General features: G+C 37.9%; 1 protein-coding gene across 9 annotated transcripts in view; it reads right to left on the bottom strand.

Moving 5' to 3' along the window:
• LOC113049823 (acetyl-CoA carboxylase-like) overlaps window positions 1-714 on the bottom strand; it is a 62,681-nt gene extending 61,967 nt beyond the window's left edge. For 4 of the 9 annotated variants that reach the window (XM_026212477.1, XM_026212479.1, XM_026212481.1 and 1 more), the window contains exon 1: window positions 554-712. The gene's annotated coding sequence lies outside the window, so the exon portion shown is untranslated. Of the gene's footprint in view, window positions 1-553 lie in introns of all 9 variants that reach the window. The other 5 variants (XM_026212476.1, XM_026212480.1, XM_026212482.1 and 2 more) reach the window with 3 other exon arrangements.
• Between the last annotated feature and the right edge of the window lie 17,596 nt (window positions 715-18,310).

Here is an 18,310-nt window from a genome sequence, read left to right as displayed (position 1 = left end):
TGTATCACAAGCTCTGTAACATTAGCGCTTTTGTATCTTACCCATATCGCACGTTTGACTCCATGTGAACCTGTCTGATTACTGTACCTCGATTTAGCAACTCACCTGCAGAACTGACACTTGTAAAATGACAACCGCACCTCATCCAGCCTGATGAACCTGATCAACGAGTCTTACCATCGCAGACCCTCAAACACATTTGAGAAAGTCCTTTTCAATAATCTAACACTTAAACTTAGATCTCATTTTTGCTATCGGTTCATAACCGTCCGGTTCCCTACAATCAGTATGATAGTCATCATTTTTTCATCTTTCAAACTTGCAAACTGTTTGTCGCCACCTCGACCGAGAAACAGTGGAATCGGTTCAACCGAGCACACATGCTAACTCATCATACCGCAACAAACCCTCCTGTCACCGGACACACGAAGTCTCCACGGACAAAGTTGCTGTTGATGTTTTAGAAATCTGTCCAGTATTTAACGTTAGAAGTGTCACGTGAAGCGTTATAGTTAGCAGTCACCCGGTGCCGGTTATAAGCTTAAGTACTCACCGTGCGAAAAGAGTCTGCAAGCAATTCTGAGGCGTTTTAAACCGACGTTTCAATATCGAGTGAATTGCCTCCTAACTGAAGTCCATCTCCGCTCCGGTGATGGCTAAAGCCTCTTTGACAGCAGCGTTACGGTGGTGTGATGCGAGAGGGGTGACGTCGTCCTTTGACCTCACCGATTGCACCCGCTCACGCTGTATCAACGGACCAATCGTATTGCGCGCCTCGGTCGGGGCGGGGTCACGCAGAAAAATAAGAGGTTGTGCCCGATAATTTGAGTTGACGCTTCGTTAGACACACGTGTTTTCCTTCATAGAAGAGTTACCATTGTTGATTTTGCCTTTACAAATCTGTGTCTTGCTTGAGCTTTGCTTGTAAGTCTTTTCTGGCCCAACAGACACATTCTACACACATACACACACACACAGACATGTAAAATCTAATATTGTTTTCTTTTTTTTCTTCTTTTTTTATTGAAAGCTTTGAGTTTACTAGGAAGGTTTTCTGAAGTGCTATGTGTAGATGGGATAGGTATAGACAAATGAGCTCCATAGTTAGATTGAGCAGAGTGTCACTAAAGGGGCACTGAGTACACGGGCTTCAGGGGCCATTGCACAGCTGTGGGTTACAAGTTAGTCTATTTTTTTTTAAAGCAGCATGAGCCAATACATACTTAGACTATACTATCAATACAAAACATGTAAAACATAAAATAGGAAGTACATGTAGTTATGGGAAGTGTTTGTGTGACAACTGTGTTGAGGATGTGTGTATCTCTATAATGCATTTCCTAATATATATGAAGAATTTTGTAGAAGGTCGGCAAAGAATGTTTATAGAGAAAAAAAAGGGGGAGAGAGAGAGAAATCATTAAATGGGTACAAAATCTGCAAAAGAACAACAATAAAAAAATAATATAGAAGTAAATAGAAATTAAATAATAAATTAATTAAGAATGAACAGTTGATACGGGGGCTTGAAAAAAGTTACAAATTAGACACTACAAAATATTTTTGCATTAAACTTAATAATTATGGAAGCCCCTGAAAAGGAGTAACGATTGGAATAAAATAGCATATTGAATTAATTCATCAAACTTTTGTTTTACCAAGAGACTTTAATTCTTTAGTCATATATGATAATGTTGAGAATCACATTTACATTTTAGGAGACAAAAATGTGAACAAATTACTTTATCAGAGACTCTTCAACACAATCCTAAACTAAAAATCACACCTCTGTGTGCATCGGTCCATTGATGTGCAAATCAATCATAATGAATAAATATTAATCATTATTTATTTATTAATCCTTATTCAATTCAAATACAGTTTCCAAAAGTTATATATTATAAATGCCTATTATGTTATTAATGATTAAGTAGTGTTGCATTTAAGTGGAAACATATTTTCACTGTTACGTGAGGCAAAAGATGTTCAATCACAGGTTAACATCATTCTGCGTGACCTAGCTTCTGCCATAAGAACAAATGATGCAACTTAATAAAGCAGTCAGCAGTTACTATGCCTTTAGTGTGGACTGTACAGTGAAGATCAAAATTAAAGAACAATCTATGAATACTTTTTTTTATTCTTCATCGCTTTAAATGTGAAGGGATGCCTGTGGGTATACCACTGTTATACTTACATGTTTTAAAAAACATATCCAAGGACTTTCAACAAAAACCTTTATTTTGTGGAAAACAAGTGATCAAAATAAGAGAACAGTAAACACTGTAGCATGAAAGTAGATTACAACTAACATTTTAGAGGGTTGCAGCTGTGAGAAATTTATAGTGTACTGTAGAGACCACTTTGTCGCCAAGGATTTTCCAGTGATTTTCAATCGGGTTTAAATGAGGACTCTGGCTTGGCCATTTCATTATTTCATCATTATATTTGCATGAAAATTTCAGACTGGTTGAGAGATTTACATATTCACTCTGTCATGTAACTATAAGTGGACACTCAAGATGGTTCAGTCTTTCCTCAATCTGACACCAGACAAAATGTTTCCCATCATACCCAAATAAATTAAACTTGCTCTCATCACTAAAGTGAACTTTGGTCCAGTTCTCCTCTGTCGACACAACATGCTGAGCAAAGGTGAGCTTAGCCTTTTGATCATGCCTGGAGCTGGTCCTGGCTGATCACTGAGGAAATACATTGACTTTCCACTGTGGAAAGCCAGATCGGCTTTCACCGTGGACGAAGCGGAGTCCAGCCTGGGGTCATCAAATGTGGTTGCTGCAAGCCCAATGGAAGCTCCTTCGTGGAATCCAATGGCCGCACCATTCTCAGGCCGCCCACCTCTGCTTACTCAAGCCGGCCTCTGCTCACTCCAGGCCACGGTGTGTGATGCTGTTTCATTGAGAAAGCGAAACTACTTTGTTTGGCCTTCCAAACTAGAAATCATGTTTTTATAACATTTATTATTTATGTTTATGTCCCATCGCTTCGGCTGGACAGGGCATCACAATATGTTAAGGAGCGAAACATTTCCATCACACACTTGAGGTTTTCGTCCAATCACATTGCACTAGATAGCTGGCCAATCAGAGCAAACCTAGATTTTCAGACCGATGAGCTTTGTAAAAAACAATGCTTTTCTGAAGGCGAGGCATAGAGGAGAAACAATAATGTACAGTATGTGGAAAATAATGTGATTTTTTTTACCTTAAACCACATAAACACCTTTCATTACACCAAATAATGTTATTTTTAGCAGTATCATATGACCCCTTTAAGATATTTTTTTATGAATTCTGAGAGCTCTCTGACCCTCCCTTAGACAGAAAGGATATTAACACGATCGACACACAGAAATGTAGCAAGAATCTGTAAAATAATCCATGTGACATCAGTGGTTCAACAATTTTGCAATGCTTCAAGAAAACATTTTGGTCATTTTGGAGAGTATCTACTAAATGTAAATGTCATATGCTGTTCAGTGTCAGCTGTGTCATATCTCAATAAAGTGTTTTTATACTGTGCTTCAGAATACAAATAATTTACGAAACATGTTTGAAAAACTGCCCTTCTACTCCTGTTAAGATAACTTCAAATAGGACTAAGCAGTAGCCTTGAAATTTAGGAAATATAGATTGTTCTTTAAGGTTGTTCTTTGCCATATCAAATGTTCATTGTGAAGTAGATAGTCACATTCACTCTCTGTCCATAATACATTTTAGTTGTGGAAAAAACGTAATCCATGTTTGTAAAATAACAGACTTTGTCAACCCAACATAACAAATCCCTCACATTTTATTGGCACCCAGCAGTTAATAATCCTTTTTGTACTTTAGAACATTTCTGATTTGTAATCAAAATTGCTGATTTGATCAGAGTATTTCAAAAGGTGCAACCTTGAGCTATTCGACCTAACTGGAGACTGGAGCCTGATCCAGATATTGGGTAAATCATTTAGTTGGAAATCATGCAGTTTTTTATTGTGAAACATATATTGCAACATATAATAATACAAATACAGAATCAGAATCAAAGTTTCTTTGACAATTTATTTATGCTTAAATGCTGGTTAACTATTAGATATATATCCCTTACCAAAAAGTAGTATACTTCAAGTTTATTTTACTAATTATACATAAAAAGTTCAAGTATATTTTTAAGTATACTCTATGTAGCAACTAAACAAATATTAGGGTTGCACTTTTTTTTTTACAGTATGTGTACTTACATGTACTTATAGTGTACTTACAGTGTATTTATCTAAGAAAGTTCTGGTAATACAAGGTAACTACAAAGGGGTAGTGTTAGGTTTAGGGGTAGGTTTAGGGTTTGTACCTAGTTATTACATAGTTATTGTAATTACTATAATAAGTACATAGTATGTACTGTACATGGGGAACAGGACTGTAAAATAAAGTGCTACCAATATTAGTGTTCTAGTAGTATACTTGTAAGTATCTTAATTTCCCCACTTTCTAGTATATACAAGTTTTTTTTAAGTATACTTTAAGTATAACAGTAGCAAACACTACTAGTTTACCTCTAAGTTTGTAGTTTGTACTGAAATTATTCTAAAAGTGAACTTATAGGTTTACTGATAGTTTACAAATGAAATACTTTGTACACTTTGAAGTATAGTCTCAGTAAACTACTAGTTTATATTGCAAGTATGCTCAAGTTCCCTCTTAGTTGATCATGTTCTACATTACGTCAGAAAGAGACTGACGAATGGGATCTCGCCCGAGAGCCCAATCACCTTCGAGTGGTAACAAAACGAGCCAATGGTACACAGAGTACCTTGGTCTGCAGAATTTGAATCGCAAGCTCTGCTCTCAGGTAGACCTGTTTGCCTCTCCAGAAAATTCATTCTGCCAGTTGTTTTACTCCCTTTGAAGTGGAACCTCTTCGTCACTTGGTGTTTTTCATTTCATGAGGACTCCTGGAGATGCCTGATCGGGTCAGTGCTTTCCTTTCTTCAGGAAAGGTTGTAAAAAAGCCTGTCTCCTTCCACCCTGAAGGTCTATGTGGCCGCCATCTCGGCTCACCATGACCCTCATTGATGGCAAGTCTCTTGGGAAGCATGATCCGATCATCAGGTTCCTGAGAGGGGCCAGGAGGCTCAATCCTCCTCGCCCTCAGCAAGTTCCCTCTTGAGATCCCGCAGTGGTTCTATCGGCACTGCAGAAGGCTCCCTTTGAACCCTTGCTCTCAGTAGAAAAGTTTCTATCATTGAAAACCGCGCTCCTGACGGCTTTGGCTATGGTGAAGAGGGTCGGGGACCTACAGGCCTGGGTACGTGCCCAAAGTTCCCACCACTCCTTTTAGAGATCAGGTGCAAGCGCTGCCCCTGGAGGAGGCCGACCCAGCCCTGGCACTGCTCTGTCCAGTACGTGCGCTCCTCACTCCGCACAGAACTCAGTGCCTTAGGACCTCAGACCAGCTCTTTGTTTGTTACGGAGGCCAGCAGAAGGGAAAGGCTGTCTCCAAGCAGAGGTTATCCCACTGGATAGTGGATGCTATTGTCCTGGCTTATCAGGCTCAAGACTTGCCATGCCCCCTAGGGGGGAGAGCTCACTCAACTAGGAGTGTAGCCTCCTCCTGGGTGCTGGTCAGTGTTGGGAGTAACGGCGTTTAAGTATAACGGCGTTACTAACGGAGTTACATTTTAAGTAACGGAGTAATCTAATTAATTACTTTTCCCGTCATTGCAACGCCGTTATCGTTACTGAGAATGTAAAGTGTCGCGTTACTACAGTTTGGTTGAATAAAGCGCGAGGTGTCATGCTTTGGCTAGTGGCTACACATCAGCTGCCTGACACCGTTGCAAATCCGATGATGATTGGCTGCTCACGCTGTCTCACTGCACGCTCTGACAACCACTAAACACAAGACGGCATCAGCGATAATGTCGTTCTCGAACTGGAAGTACCGGGAATTAAAGGCTAGAATGTTTCTGAAACATGCACGGTATGCCCAGGAAAAAATACTTTTTTTCCACCTCACATCAACACATGTTACTGTAATGAATATTTAATTCTGTGTTCACACCAGACGCGACTTGCACGAATAAATTAGTTGTAAAAATATTTCATGTAGTTGAATGTAGTTGTTTTAAACTCAAATATGCGGTTTATTTATAAAGACAGCGTCTATTTAAGAATGTGTTTCGCTGATTTTCGGAGGTGTCTATTCACGTCTTTGCATTGACTTAACATTGAAATCACTCGCGCCAGACGCTCTATTCTATTTGCGTCTGGTGTGAACGCACCATAAGAGTTGGATAGTGTTCTGTTTATTGTGCAGTAACCTTAGGCCTAATATACAGTTACAGAGATTTGCACTAATGGCCAGGTTTCCCTTTGTTTCTTTTTACCCAAGTTTAAATTTGTTTGTCTTAATTTTGCACTTGAATTTTATTTTCAATATTTATTTTTTATGTTTTATTTCTATGCATATCATATGGCAGGCTGCAATCTATTGAGTTCAAATAAATACAACATTTTCTAAAATATTTACTGTTTTTATTCTTCAATCAGTTAATATAAACATCTTATATATTAAAGATGTTATATGACATACTGTAATAGCATTATGGAACATAAAAAATAACGTCACAGTTTTTTGCTGAGTAACTAATTACTTTTACAATGTGATAACTGAGTTACTAACTCAGTTATATTTTAGGAGAAGTAATTTGTAACTGTAACTAATTACTTTTTTAAAGTGCTGGTGCTGGTGCATGGTTCCTCGCTAACAGACATCTGTAGAGCTGCACATTTCATAACACATTTGCGAGATTTTATAATCTCAGTGCAGAGCCCGTGTCCTCCCAGGTTCTCACCCCTTCGGGCCAGTAAGAACCTGCTCCGTGTCAATCCGCTTGCTGCGCCATTCCACTCCATGGACTGGATGAGTGCGCTATACCTCTCAGGTGAGTTCCTCAGTCCAAAAACCTGGGTTCCTCAAGCGCTGTTGATGTCCAGCACTTGCGTGCATGCCCTATCGGTCAGCCTTGTGTGGGACTAGGTGCCTCCATGTGTTGTGATTCCCCTTTTGGGGCAGTCCAACTTGTGTATTCCACAGTAAGTCTCTTTGTAGCATGTGTCTTTCCCTTGGCAAGCACCTTGCCAGCTCTGTCGTTGGAACTTCCACCCTGTGGGCTGGTACCTCAGAGTTCACCACCTCTTGGTTGGTTCCTTCCTTTGTAAGTCCTCCTATGAGCAGGCGGCCTGCTAGCATACCTCCAGCTAGAATATGCTACCCAATGTATTCTGTGTCCACTATAGGCCCTCACTCGTGCTGGCCTCACGTCAGGTTGCTATCGCTCACACGGGTCACTGGAAGACAGCCATGTGGCATTTTGTAAGGGACCCCATTCGTCAGTCTCTTTCTGACATAATGTAGAATGTGACTGACTGAAAGGGAATGTCTAGGTTACATATGTAACCCTCATTCCCTTAAGGATGGAACGAAGACGTTACGTCCCTTTGCCACATCGCTGTTCCGCTGAGCAACCAGGTCACTGGGCTTGGCTCCTCAGCGAAGACTTGAGTGCGAGTTGCTCACGCTGCTCCTTATATACCCGCACAGCGGGGCAGAGCTCGCGATGCAAATTCCGCAGACCAAGGTACTCTGTGTACCATTGGCTCGTTTTGTTACCACTTGAAGGTGATTGGGCTCTCAGGCGAGATTCCATTCATCAGTCTCTTTCTGACGTAATGTCTCCGTTCCCTCCTTCAGAGAACGAGGGTTACATATGTAACCTAGGCATTTTCTTTAAATGAACTTTACATCATACTTTAAGTATACTACTATGTCTACTATTTAGTTTTTAATTTGTATATATCATATTGTTGTATGAATTTCTGAACATACAAAACATCCAAAGAAAGAACAGGGTATCTGCTTGTAAACAAAAACATTTTATTCTAGCTTCATGCATTCTTTTTTTTTTAAACACTTTAATGTGGTTAAGTTTCATAAAAAAAAAATTAAGAAATAACATTTTGAACAAAAAGCTGAAAAAAGACTTCAGAATGATAATCAAAATGTAGATGGAGTCTATCAACACCCCAAAGCTTGACTGTAATTATTACCTCTTCATCGGTCAGTTTTTATGCTGTTTCATGTCAGATGATCGTGTTGGATTACATGTGTTAGTATCTGTTGTTGTTTTTTTTCTTCACTTGGGTTTTTTTTTTGGGGGGGGGGGGGGGGGTGGATTCTGTACAGATGTGTTCTATCGCCCTCTACCATATATTAATGAAAACACGGATTGTAGGAGCACAAGTATAGCTCAAATATATTTTTTTGCATTTTTTGAAGTATACTTAAATGTCATTTTAAGTATATTTCTGAGGAGTGCATAAAACCCATTTCTGAGAAGTACATAAAAAGTAAACTAAAAGCATACTTTCCTATTTTTTTGTTTAAAAGTAGTACACTAATACACACTTGAATAAACTTTTTTTTTTTTTTTTTTTTTGTAAGGGAAAGCAATCTATATCTTCAGCTAGGGTGGGTGATGGTGATATATAATACAGGCTATTTCAAATGTATGTAGGTACATTCATCCATTCTCAAAACCGCAGATCCTCTGTAGGGTCATGGGGATGTATTAAAAAATTATAAAATTGATTTATTTAACTTATATATGCATATGGTATTTACTCAAAATTATTTCAAATATTTCATATTGGACATTGAGTGCTGATTAAAGGGAGCTTTAAAGCTAGTCAATTAGCACTGTATATCAACTGCTTTATTTCTCTATCACTCCTTTATGCACAAACAAATGGTTGATAATGGTAATAACACTAAAAAGCACAAAAGATCAGTCAACCGGTGTTCATTAAAAGAGATCTAGGATTGCCTACAAAAATATATCATCGGTCAGTTTCATATTCAGGTATCAGGTCATTTAAAAATATAATTGGTCAGTATCATATTCCAGCCATTTTAAATATAGGATAATTGTTGACTAATCTCAAACTTAGGCTGATATTTCATCAGTTTTCCTGATTTATTTGCTCTGAATTACCAAAGCCTAGAATGTAGCAACATGTACTTTGATGACAAAATGTACCTTTATCCTCACTTGAGCACGTGTAAATGTAGTGAGACTTTCATATTTGCCCAATGGAAACATAATGAAAGTATATTTAGAGAATGTCCTGTTTCAATGACAATTTTATACTTTTGAAGAGAATGCAACGAGACATCCGATCTGAACTACGAAACCCAATTCAGCACTGCCATCTGCTGGTAATATTATCACACTACAAGTGACACTGACTGATTCTCATTAGCTTATTCTCAGTTCTTTCTTTCTTTCTTTCTTTCTTTCTTTCTTTCTTTCTTTCTTTCTTTCTTTCTTTCTTTCTTTCTTTCTTTCTTTTTTTCTTTCTTTCTTTCTTTCTTTCTTTCTTTCTTTCTTTCTTTCTTTCTTTCTTTCTTTCTTTCTTTCTTTCTTTCTTTCTTTCTTTCTTTAAGCAGAATACAAAAGGATACATATGGCAGCAGAATACATATAAAAGTTGTGAAAAGCCAAAATCGTTATACTTGATCTCCTAAATGTCATACAAGTTTTTTTTTCTCGCTTTTGTACCTTTTTGTGGCACTGGAATTAAATAAGAATTGTGAAACTGCATTTGCTGTTTATGGTTTTCATAGCAGGAAAAAAATGCTGCTTTCTTTAGAATAATAAAGAATAAAATATAAATCATCACACTTTTCATACTTCTGTGTTCAAGCTTCAAAATAGTTTAGAATCTACAATCTTATTTAAAATCAAACCCAAAAGTCAAAAGATGCTAACAAAACTAACTGCTCAATTAGATAAGAAGGAATACAGTAACCATTACTAGTTAATTTTACTAATAACATCAAACCATTAACCATGTTTATAATCTCTTATGTAATATCATTACATTTACAATTTTGCTCATGTTTTGTAAACTTCAGCCTTCTGAACCCTGGGGTCAAAGGCAGAGGAGTGGATCACAATGTTTAATAGTCTGTCTAAGTTCAGTACTTCTGTGTTTAATATGATCACACTACAAGTGACACTGACTGATTCTCATGAACTCATTCTCAGGTTTTTCTGTTTTTTGTTTTGTTTAGTTTTTTCAGCAGAATACAAAAGAATCCATATGGCAGCAGAATACACATAAAAGTTGTGAAAAGCCAAAAGAAACGTTGTTGGCCAGTGGTGAGTTATTATTTTGTGTTTCACAATTTGGCTGCTCTAGGCTTGTTTAAAGGAAGTATGTGTAATCTTAGCCCATATGGTTGTATGTTTCTTGCACTGTATCTTTTTGTAAGGTACAGTGCACGTGGCATAAAATGTGACAACTTGTTCCTGTCTAGCATAAACTATATCTGCACTTGCTACATTATGCAATATGCAGTAAGCTAACCTAAGCCACTAATTTAAAAATGACTACTTCTGGCTAATGTTGAGGTATTATACGTCCTAAAGCTATTTTTTTTTGCTTTTGTACGTTTTTGTGGCACTGGAATTAAATAAGAATTGTGAAACTGCATTTGCTATTTATGGTTTTCATAATGCAGCTTTCTCTAGAATAATAAAGAATAAAATAGAAACCATCACACTTTGCATACTTCTGTGTGGTCTTGATTCTCACAATTTTCACAAGATATTGATTTGATATCAGGTCAAAGTCAAGTCAGGAGCAAAACGAGTCCAGCAGAAGTTGTCTCAGTTTGAAGCATTTGATCACAGCTGTTGGCATTTATTTATTTATTCATTCATTTATTTAGTTAAATTATTTAGGTTAAAACTCTATCTGTACTTTATGTGTTTTCCAGTAGAGGCCAGCAGAGACCACTGTTAACACAGAAAATACTAATGCTTATCCAAGGCATGGTAATGCTCATTAACAAGTTTTAACCAATAGGTATGTTTTATTTATTTATTTATTTTGGCCCCATCGACAGGGATTGGCAATACTGATAACTGTATCTACTAGAAGTTACAAGATGTATGAGCGATACACGGTATCCTGTAGATCAATGTTATCAGATTCCAAGTGATCACAGCTGGTTGGATCTGATTAAAATACTAGTTTAATATTTTTGCATCATATTTTACACAACATGTAACATAAGATGCTTGTATTTTACTTCTATAGTTCACCCAAACATGTAAATCATCATTTACACAGCCTCATGTCTTTCCAGACATGTATTTATTTATTTTACATTAATTCTATTTTTGTCCATACAATTGAGGTCAGTGAGGTCCAGTGTTGTTTTTTTACACCATTATTTCTCCTTATATGGACAAAACACTTGAAACATTCTGCAAAATATGTTTGTGTGGTTCACACAAAGTTTGGAATAACACAAGGGTGAGTAAATGATGACCAAATGTTAATTTTTGGTATAGAACAAGTAAGTATAGGACATTAAATGAGATGTTGCAACATTGCACATTACACATCGTTTTTCCCCTCAAAGCAGATGCCACAAACACCAATGAAAAGAATCTGTGTTGACGTCTTCACCCATCACACAGTGGAACATATTGCTTACTAGTGGCACAATGAGACTGGGTGACTTTAGTTACACGTTCCTGTGGACTGGCAGACTGTAACAATGGCTACAGAGGCCCTGGTCCCTACATCTCAGCGATAAGGCCACGATCTGGTTTCACTCCATCCTGCTGGTGCTGACTGACATCCTTGAATGCAGCTTTTGATGCACGGCTCCAGTTTAATTAAAGCATTTACCCAGAGGTTTGCTGATAAATTCTGAATGGAGTTCATCCGCTGGTGTCCCTGGCGTGATGGGAACAGACAGGTACTTTTCGCCTGGATACGACTGGGCAGAATTCGGAATTTTGCAGTGTTCTCAGATCTGGTTCGTAGCTTTTATTGGATCAATGTGCAGAAAGTAGTTCTGGATCAGAAAGGCCACGGTGAGCTCTGCCAACACGTTGAGCCTCCGTGGCCCCGAGTAACGGGCAGTGTGAGATTTCACACGGTCGAAACATGGCACTGACTCTCTGGTGTCAGGGTGGCAGTGTTAGAGCGAGGCGGGATCAGCTCTCTATCCACTGGGGCTGATATCAGGGTGTCAGGCTACCTGTGTGGGCTTGCAGGAGTGTGATAAAGTCACTAACAATCCATCCGCCCGCTGGTGCGACCCCTGAACCTTATAGCCATCTCTGAGCTTGAATGCTCACGGTTCGCCGTAGCTTTGAAGCGAGGCACTCTTGCGACGCACTTCTGTCCTGATGTGTGACAGTGTTGAAATCGATAGAGAAAGGGAAAGCTTAATACTATCTGCATTCCATGGCAACTGCTGCCCAACGACAATGTGTGCCAATAGTGTGTATGGCATCTGAGAGAGGGGTCTGAGCAGTGGATGGGCAGAAGCAGGTAATAGATACCCTTCTGTCACCTGTTCTTTACACCACCACTAACAACAAGGACCCCCATTCACAACCCACCCTCCTATTCTTCCCTTCAACTATGAATAAGTAATCATTCCATCCAAGAGGCGAGCAGGGAACTTGGACCGGACCATTTCATGTGGCAGCCACGGGTAAAGCGATCCCCCCATCATGGGCAACCGGAGCCGGAGAGGGCCTCTTCTTCAGCTGGTCTGTAACCCAAGCTGTGGCTCTCGCTCTCTCTGTTTACCTTCCGCATCAGGCCGGCCTTTTATTCCAGTGAGTGGCAGCTCAGAGGGGCTCACTTTCACCTCTGTACTATGGCACATTGTAATATTTAATGGCAAACAAGCTCGAGGGGGAGCGTGGGTAACTGGACCCTGAGTTTTCCACCAAGAAATGGAAGCTTAAAAAACAGTTTGATCTCTGCGCAACACATGCCGAACCACAGCATTTGTTTTGGGGATATAACTGTGGTGGTTTGCCATGAAATAAATGGGAAAAGCTTACTTTTTGAAGATTTGTTGTAATGTCCTTTGAAAGGGTGTTTTGTTGGTACAGTAGAAATAAGTAAATATGACCATAAGGTCCAGAGTTTTCAACTGTGTGTTCATTGTAATGAACACAAGGGTTCACTGGAAAACTATACCTCTACATACAAAACTCCAAAATACAGTTCACTGCAGTTTCCAGCTGAAATGACTGATCTAAGTAAAACACCAACAACTTTTTATTCCATTTCATACATATTAATTTATGATGAAAAAAATTAATTGAATTTCTAGAAACACACCACTACAATAGTGGTTTGACACAATGACACACGTTTTTTTTCTCAAAATGTAACAACTTTTCATCTTGTAATTTAACAAATTTATTCTGAACATTTTATTTAAAGTTTTTTTTTTACTTACTCGTAATTCAAGATTCAGATTTTTTTTTTAATTTAACACGTTTTTTTTTTTCAAGATGGTTTTGTTTTGTTTTTTATTATTGTTTTGACCTATTCCTCTTCCATACAATACTCAATACAAGACCTCACAACACTTTTTGTCCTTACAATAATTTATTATTTAAGAACTAATATATTTTGAGGTTTGCATCTCATGCAGCTCCACATGCATGGCTTTTCCAAAGTAGTCCTGTGAAACATACTGTAAATCACTAAAAGTCCTTACAATGTACTAAAATGGTTGCTACAGAAAATGCATTTTTAACTCAAGTTTGCATTTGTTTTGGTTAGGTATAAGGTTTTAGTCAAGGTGATACATTATTTTCAAATAATAAGCATGAATCTTTTAGTGCCACTTGCTAGACTTTCCATTCTAAATTGCCTGATTGGCGCAACAACCAGTTTAATAAAACTATGCCAGATTCATGTTCATCTGTTTTGGATAAAAGTGACCATACTTTTAGTGGCACTCATTGGACATTCAACTTGCAAAACGTGCAACAAACAACTCTTCATTGTTCAGAAATTTAACCACAGACACATTTCAGTGAGCCTGGGTTGATATTTACTTAAAATTATATAATTTTCATATAATATAATTATCTTTCAGTTGATTCAGCTGCTTTTATAGAGTGCAGAGCCATCATGAAACATTTCTTTTTTCTCTCTGTCAGATGATAGTTTTGTAATGAATCCAAAAACCAGAGTCCAGAGTTTGAAACTAGGTCAACACTAGCTAAGCAATCATGTTTGTTAATGATATTACCATAAATTCTTATACATGAATAGCCCTGGCTTGAGAAAATCTACCTTTTTTTTCAGTCAGAAAAGGCTGGTTGGCTACATCTGCAATAGAACTGAGAAATTGTTTTATTTATCATGAACACTCATGTGGCATCATGTGAATATACCTTAAAGCGGACCATTTGATCTACAGAAAACCTTTTCAAAAGAAGAATGAACAAATCTGATGCATGTGAACAATACAGTGGACTGACTGATTTCATCACCTGCAGGTAAATACTTCACACACAATGGAGGGATGGGAGAATGAATTAATAAATGGAGGAACGAATAAAATGACATGAATGAGTTGCACTGCATTATACACCACACACCCTATACATGTGCTGTGCTGCATGTGATACTCACCACAAACTGCAATGTATGATTTGTTTTTCCCTTTATAAGAATTGCGGTGGTACAGGATCTCAAACAATCAGAATACAATGGCTGCCACAGTTTCCCTGGATCCTCTTACAACCTCTACACACAGTCCACTTTCAGCTTCATACTGATAAATACTGCAGACAGCAATGTTCAGCATCAATTATTCACTGTCTTTCCAGCTGCTAGTTTGCAGGTCAGAATGATCTTTCTAGCAAGACATATACTCTTTTAAGCATAATTGTGATAGGAAATAAAAAAATAGATTTCATATTTAACACTTGTCATTGTGCATATATTATTGTACAGGACAACAGGCAGGTATGGTCTACGAAAACTTGAACTGACCTAGATGTAAAAAGTATATCACTGTCTGTGCTATTTCTATTTCTATTAACTGACTTGGTGTAGTTTTTCCAATCATAAAGCACTGAAACAGACTAAGAAATCGTGAGTCATGTGGAGGTCTCCTGGTTTCTCTCTTGGTGTTTTTCTCAACTTCGACAGTGGTGCCAAGTGGAGCATTGAAGCACTTCCAAGAGAAGTTTTCTGCTGACTGTGAGAGGAACTTGTACTTGACCTCTTCGCCACATTTCCAAGCCAGTGAAGATGTTTTTCGATTGCTCAGGCACACTCAGTGAAGAGGAAAATCCACATTGCGAAGACAGGAGGGAAGATCGACAAGAGTCCAGAGGCTTTTAGATCAATGCTTTCCCCTGGAGACCCACTGACTTTTCCCATGTTACATCCTCGTTCAAGAGGAAAGAACCTCGATGATTTCATTAAGTGATTTCAATATAAGTGAGAATTCACTGTCAGAGTAAGTGCACTAGGAAGGCAAAAGATTCACTGTGTCAATCTGACCGGACTCAAAGTTACTGCAAAGATTATAACATATGAAAGTGGGTTGAATAGTTTATTCTTCAAATCTGAAACATGTTGACACACAGCATGCTTTTAGAAGAAACCCTTGGATTGTTCTTTCAGCGGTTGAGGCAGAAATGAATGTTTTTCCTTTATCCTTGCTCACTAGACTTGGTGAAAAATAAGTGATCGGCTGCAGTGCAGCTTGTTTGAAGTGACAGGAGGACCTAAGGGAAAACACCCTCATCTTCCACTTCACAGGATCTAGGGCAGGACACTCAGGTTGCATCTCATTTACATTTGACAGCTCACCCCAATCTTAAAGTTGAACATAATCCGGCCTAAATAGAGATTCTAAGATTGACAGAATTTAGCATGTTTTCATCACCCCTCACTGTACCACCAAGAGTGACCAACAATAATGTTAGGAAAAGTAATGTCAGGAAAGAGTGCTGCACAAGAAAAAAAAAGAAAAAAAAATTGGGTTAAATAAAAAACGCCTACCTTTACTTTAGGTCGAGTATTACTTGATATGACAGAAAGGCATAACAAAAATTACATACATTTGTAATATATATATATATATATATATATATATATATATATATATATATATTTTTTTTTTTTTTTTTTTACATACATACAGTTGTATGTTTTTATGTTATTAAATAATGTTACAAATATAAAATACTGTAACAAATGTATTGCTCCTTCCTTCCATGTTTTTAATTATTATTATTATTTTTTTTTTTTTGCTTCAGGTTAGAGCTAAGATCATTGACCTATTTTTTTTTTTTACTCTTTAGCACTGAATACTATAATAATAATGTTATATTCATATATTCATCACTTTATTCTTCCTTTCAAAAACCCAAGGACACTTTCCATAACATTAATATATAATATGAATACAAATATACACTCACATGAACACAAATACAAATATACAGACAAATAAAGCAGATAGAGATAATCTGTACCAGACAAGTAATAAATTCTAGCATGGAACTGTAACTCTTTTACATAAATAATAATAATAACAATAATAAAAATCAATACATGCTTCATTTATTATATCTATAATTTATTTTTTAATTAACACAATTAGGATTCACTCCTTCATAATGATTTTATTTATTTTGATGCTTCTAAAGTATAAAACAATTTACTTTTTTGACACTCAACATTTTCATCAAGTATATTACATACAGTAAACACTGAAAGTCTTTGGCAAAAATAATGTATATAGCATGCATGCATAAATAAAAAGCAGTTATAAAACATTTTATATATGGCATGCATATATGCTTCTAACTTGCCTGGTCATCAAAAAACATTTTGAACATTGTGAACAATGCTGGTCTAAAGTGTAAAAGAACAATAATGAATGAATGACTAAATTGTTCAATCAAACAGAGACACTGACATAAAGTCAACAAGTCCAGCTCTAGTCTTACAAGAAACACAAACAACATGAATGGAGCTCTTAGCTGCAAAACACACCTTATAGTTAACAGTAGGATAATAAGAGCTAGGTAGAGGGTTAAAAAAGTACTGTCTGACATTTCAGCTCAATCCTTCCTTGCATGTGGTCTCATGTGCATTTAAGGATCAGTGCCAGTGGTGAGGACTGCCTTTTGCCCATATGTGAGCTGTCAAATTGAATCGCGTGCTGCTTTCTGATGGAATCTGGATGATATAATCCCTTGGGCTACTGGCCTTTTCTTTTGGTGAAGAGAACCCTCATACGAGACACTTCCAGCCCCTGGTGCACCAAAGATGGAAATGCTCCTGTCAGGAAACTGATGGCCTTTAATGGCCCACTATTTGACTGGATGAATGATGGGGACTTCTGCCTGATTGCCCATACTAGAGCTAGCTCTGCAGTATTGCCACTAGCCTTATGAGTTTCATTAACATCAGTATTGACAAGGATCTGATTGCATGCATACAATGCTGTGTACAACATATGCCACCTGCTTGCTATTTCTACATGGATTAGATATTTCTGTGTAATGCAGGTGTCAACTTATTGTGAAGTGAACAGGAATGCACATCTTCATGTCAGCTGGTCCAGATAATGGATCCCAGAAAACATACTATTTAATAAAAAAAAACAATTGATAAAGTAATCCATATGGTGGCAATATAAGTCAAGTATTTGAACCAGACATAGGTTAATTTCAATCAAGACAATTCACTAAGAAAGTCTTTGCAGACTAGATCTGCTACAGACGCTGCTGCTTAAGAGCAAGTATGGGGCTTGCAACTGCCAACAGATACACAGAAATGATGATGTGGGAATGTAAGATATGCTGCTGCTGCATTAATAGGCACTCATAAATCAAATATTAGATCTAGACAGGTGGAGCTGGGGGAGGTGGAGGGTTTCAGAGGACTGCTGCCAGCATTCTGCAGGACTAGCTAAAAGCAAACATTGAACCAGACCAATTTAACTGTTGAGCAAACAGTCTTATTGGCAGAATCAGCAAAGGCCAGTCAGCTTGTGCCATTTAGTAAATTATGTGATTGCTAGGATATTGCATGTATAGGAACCATCCCATCCAGGGACCAGACATGAAGTTTTCAGAGATTTCTGGAGAGGCAAACAGGTCTACATGTGCAACTCCGAAACGTGTCCAGATCAGCTGGACCATCAGGGGATGGAGTCTCCATTCTCTGGGGAGTGCAGCTCAAGACAGCTCGGCGGCTGCATGATTGTACAGGCCCGGAATGTGAATGGCACACCGCAACCTATGCTTCTGACTCCAAAGGAGGAGGTGGCAGGCGAGTTGTAACATGCAACAGGTAGACCACCTGTGGGTGATGTACGCAGCAGTTGCAGTGTTGTCCGTATGGACCAGTGTGTCCCTGTCTTGTAAGCGTCCTTT

This window comes from Carassius auratus, chromosome 30 (genome assembly GCF_003368295.1).
Source record: "Carassius auratus strain Wakin chromosome 30, ASM336829v1, whole genome shotgun sequence".
NCBI classification, from domain to species: Eukaryota; Metazoa; Chordata; class Actinopteri; order Cypriniformes; family Cyprinidae; genus Carassius; species Carassius auratus.
The sequence above is the reverse complement of the archived record's forward strand: the minus strand, read 5'-3'. Positions and strand labels throughout refer to the sequence as shown.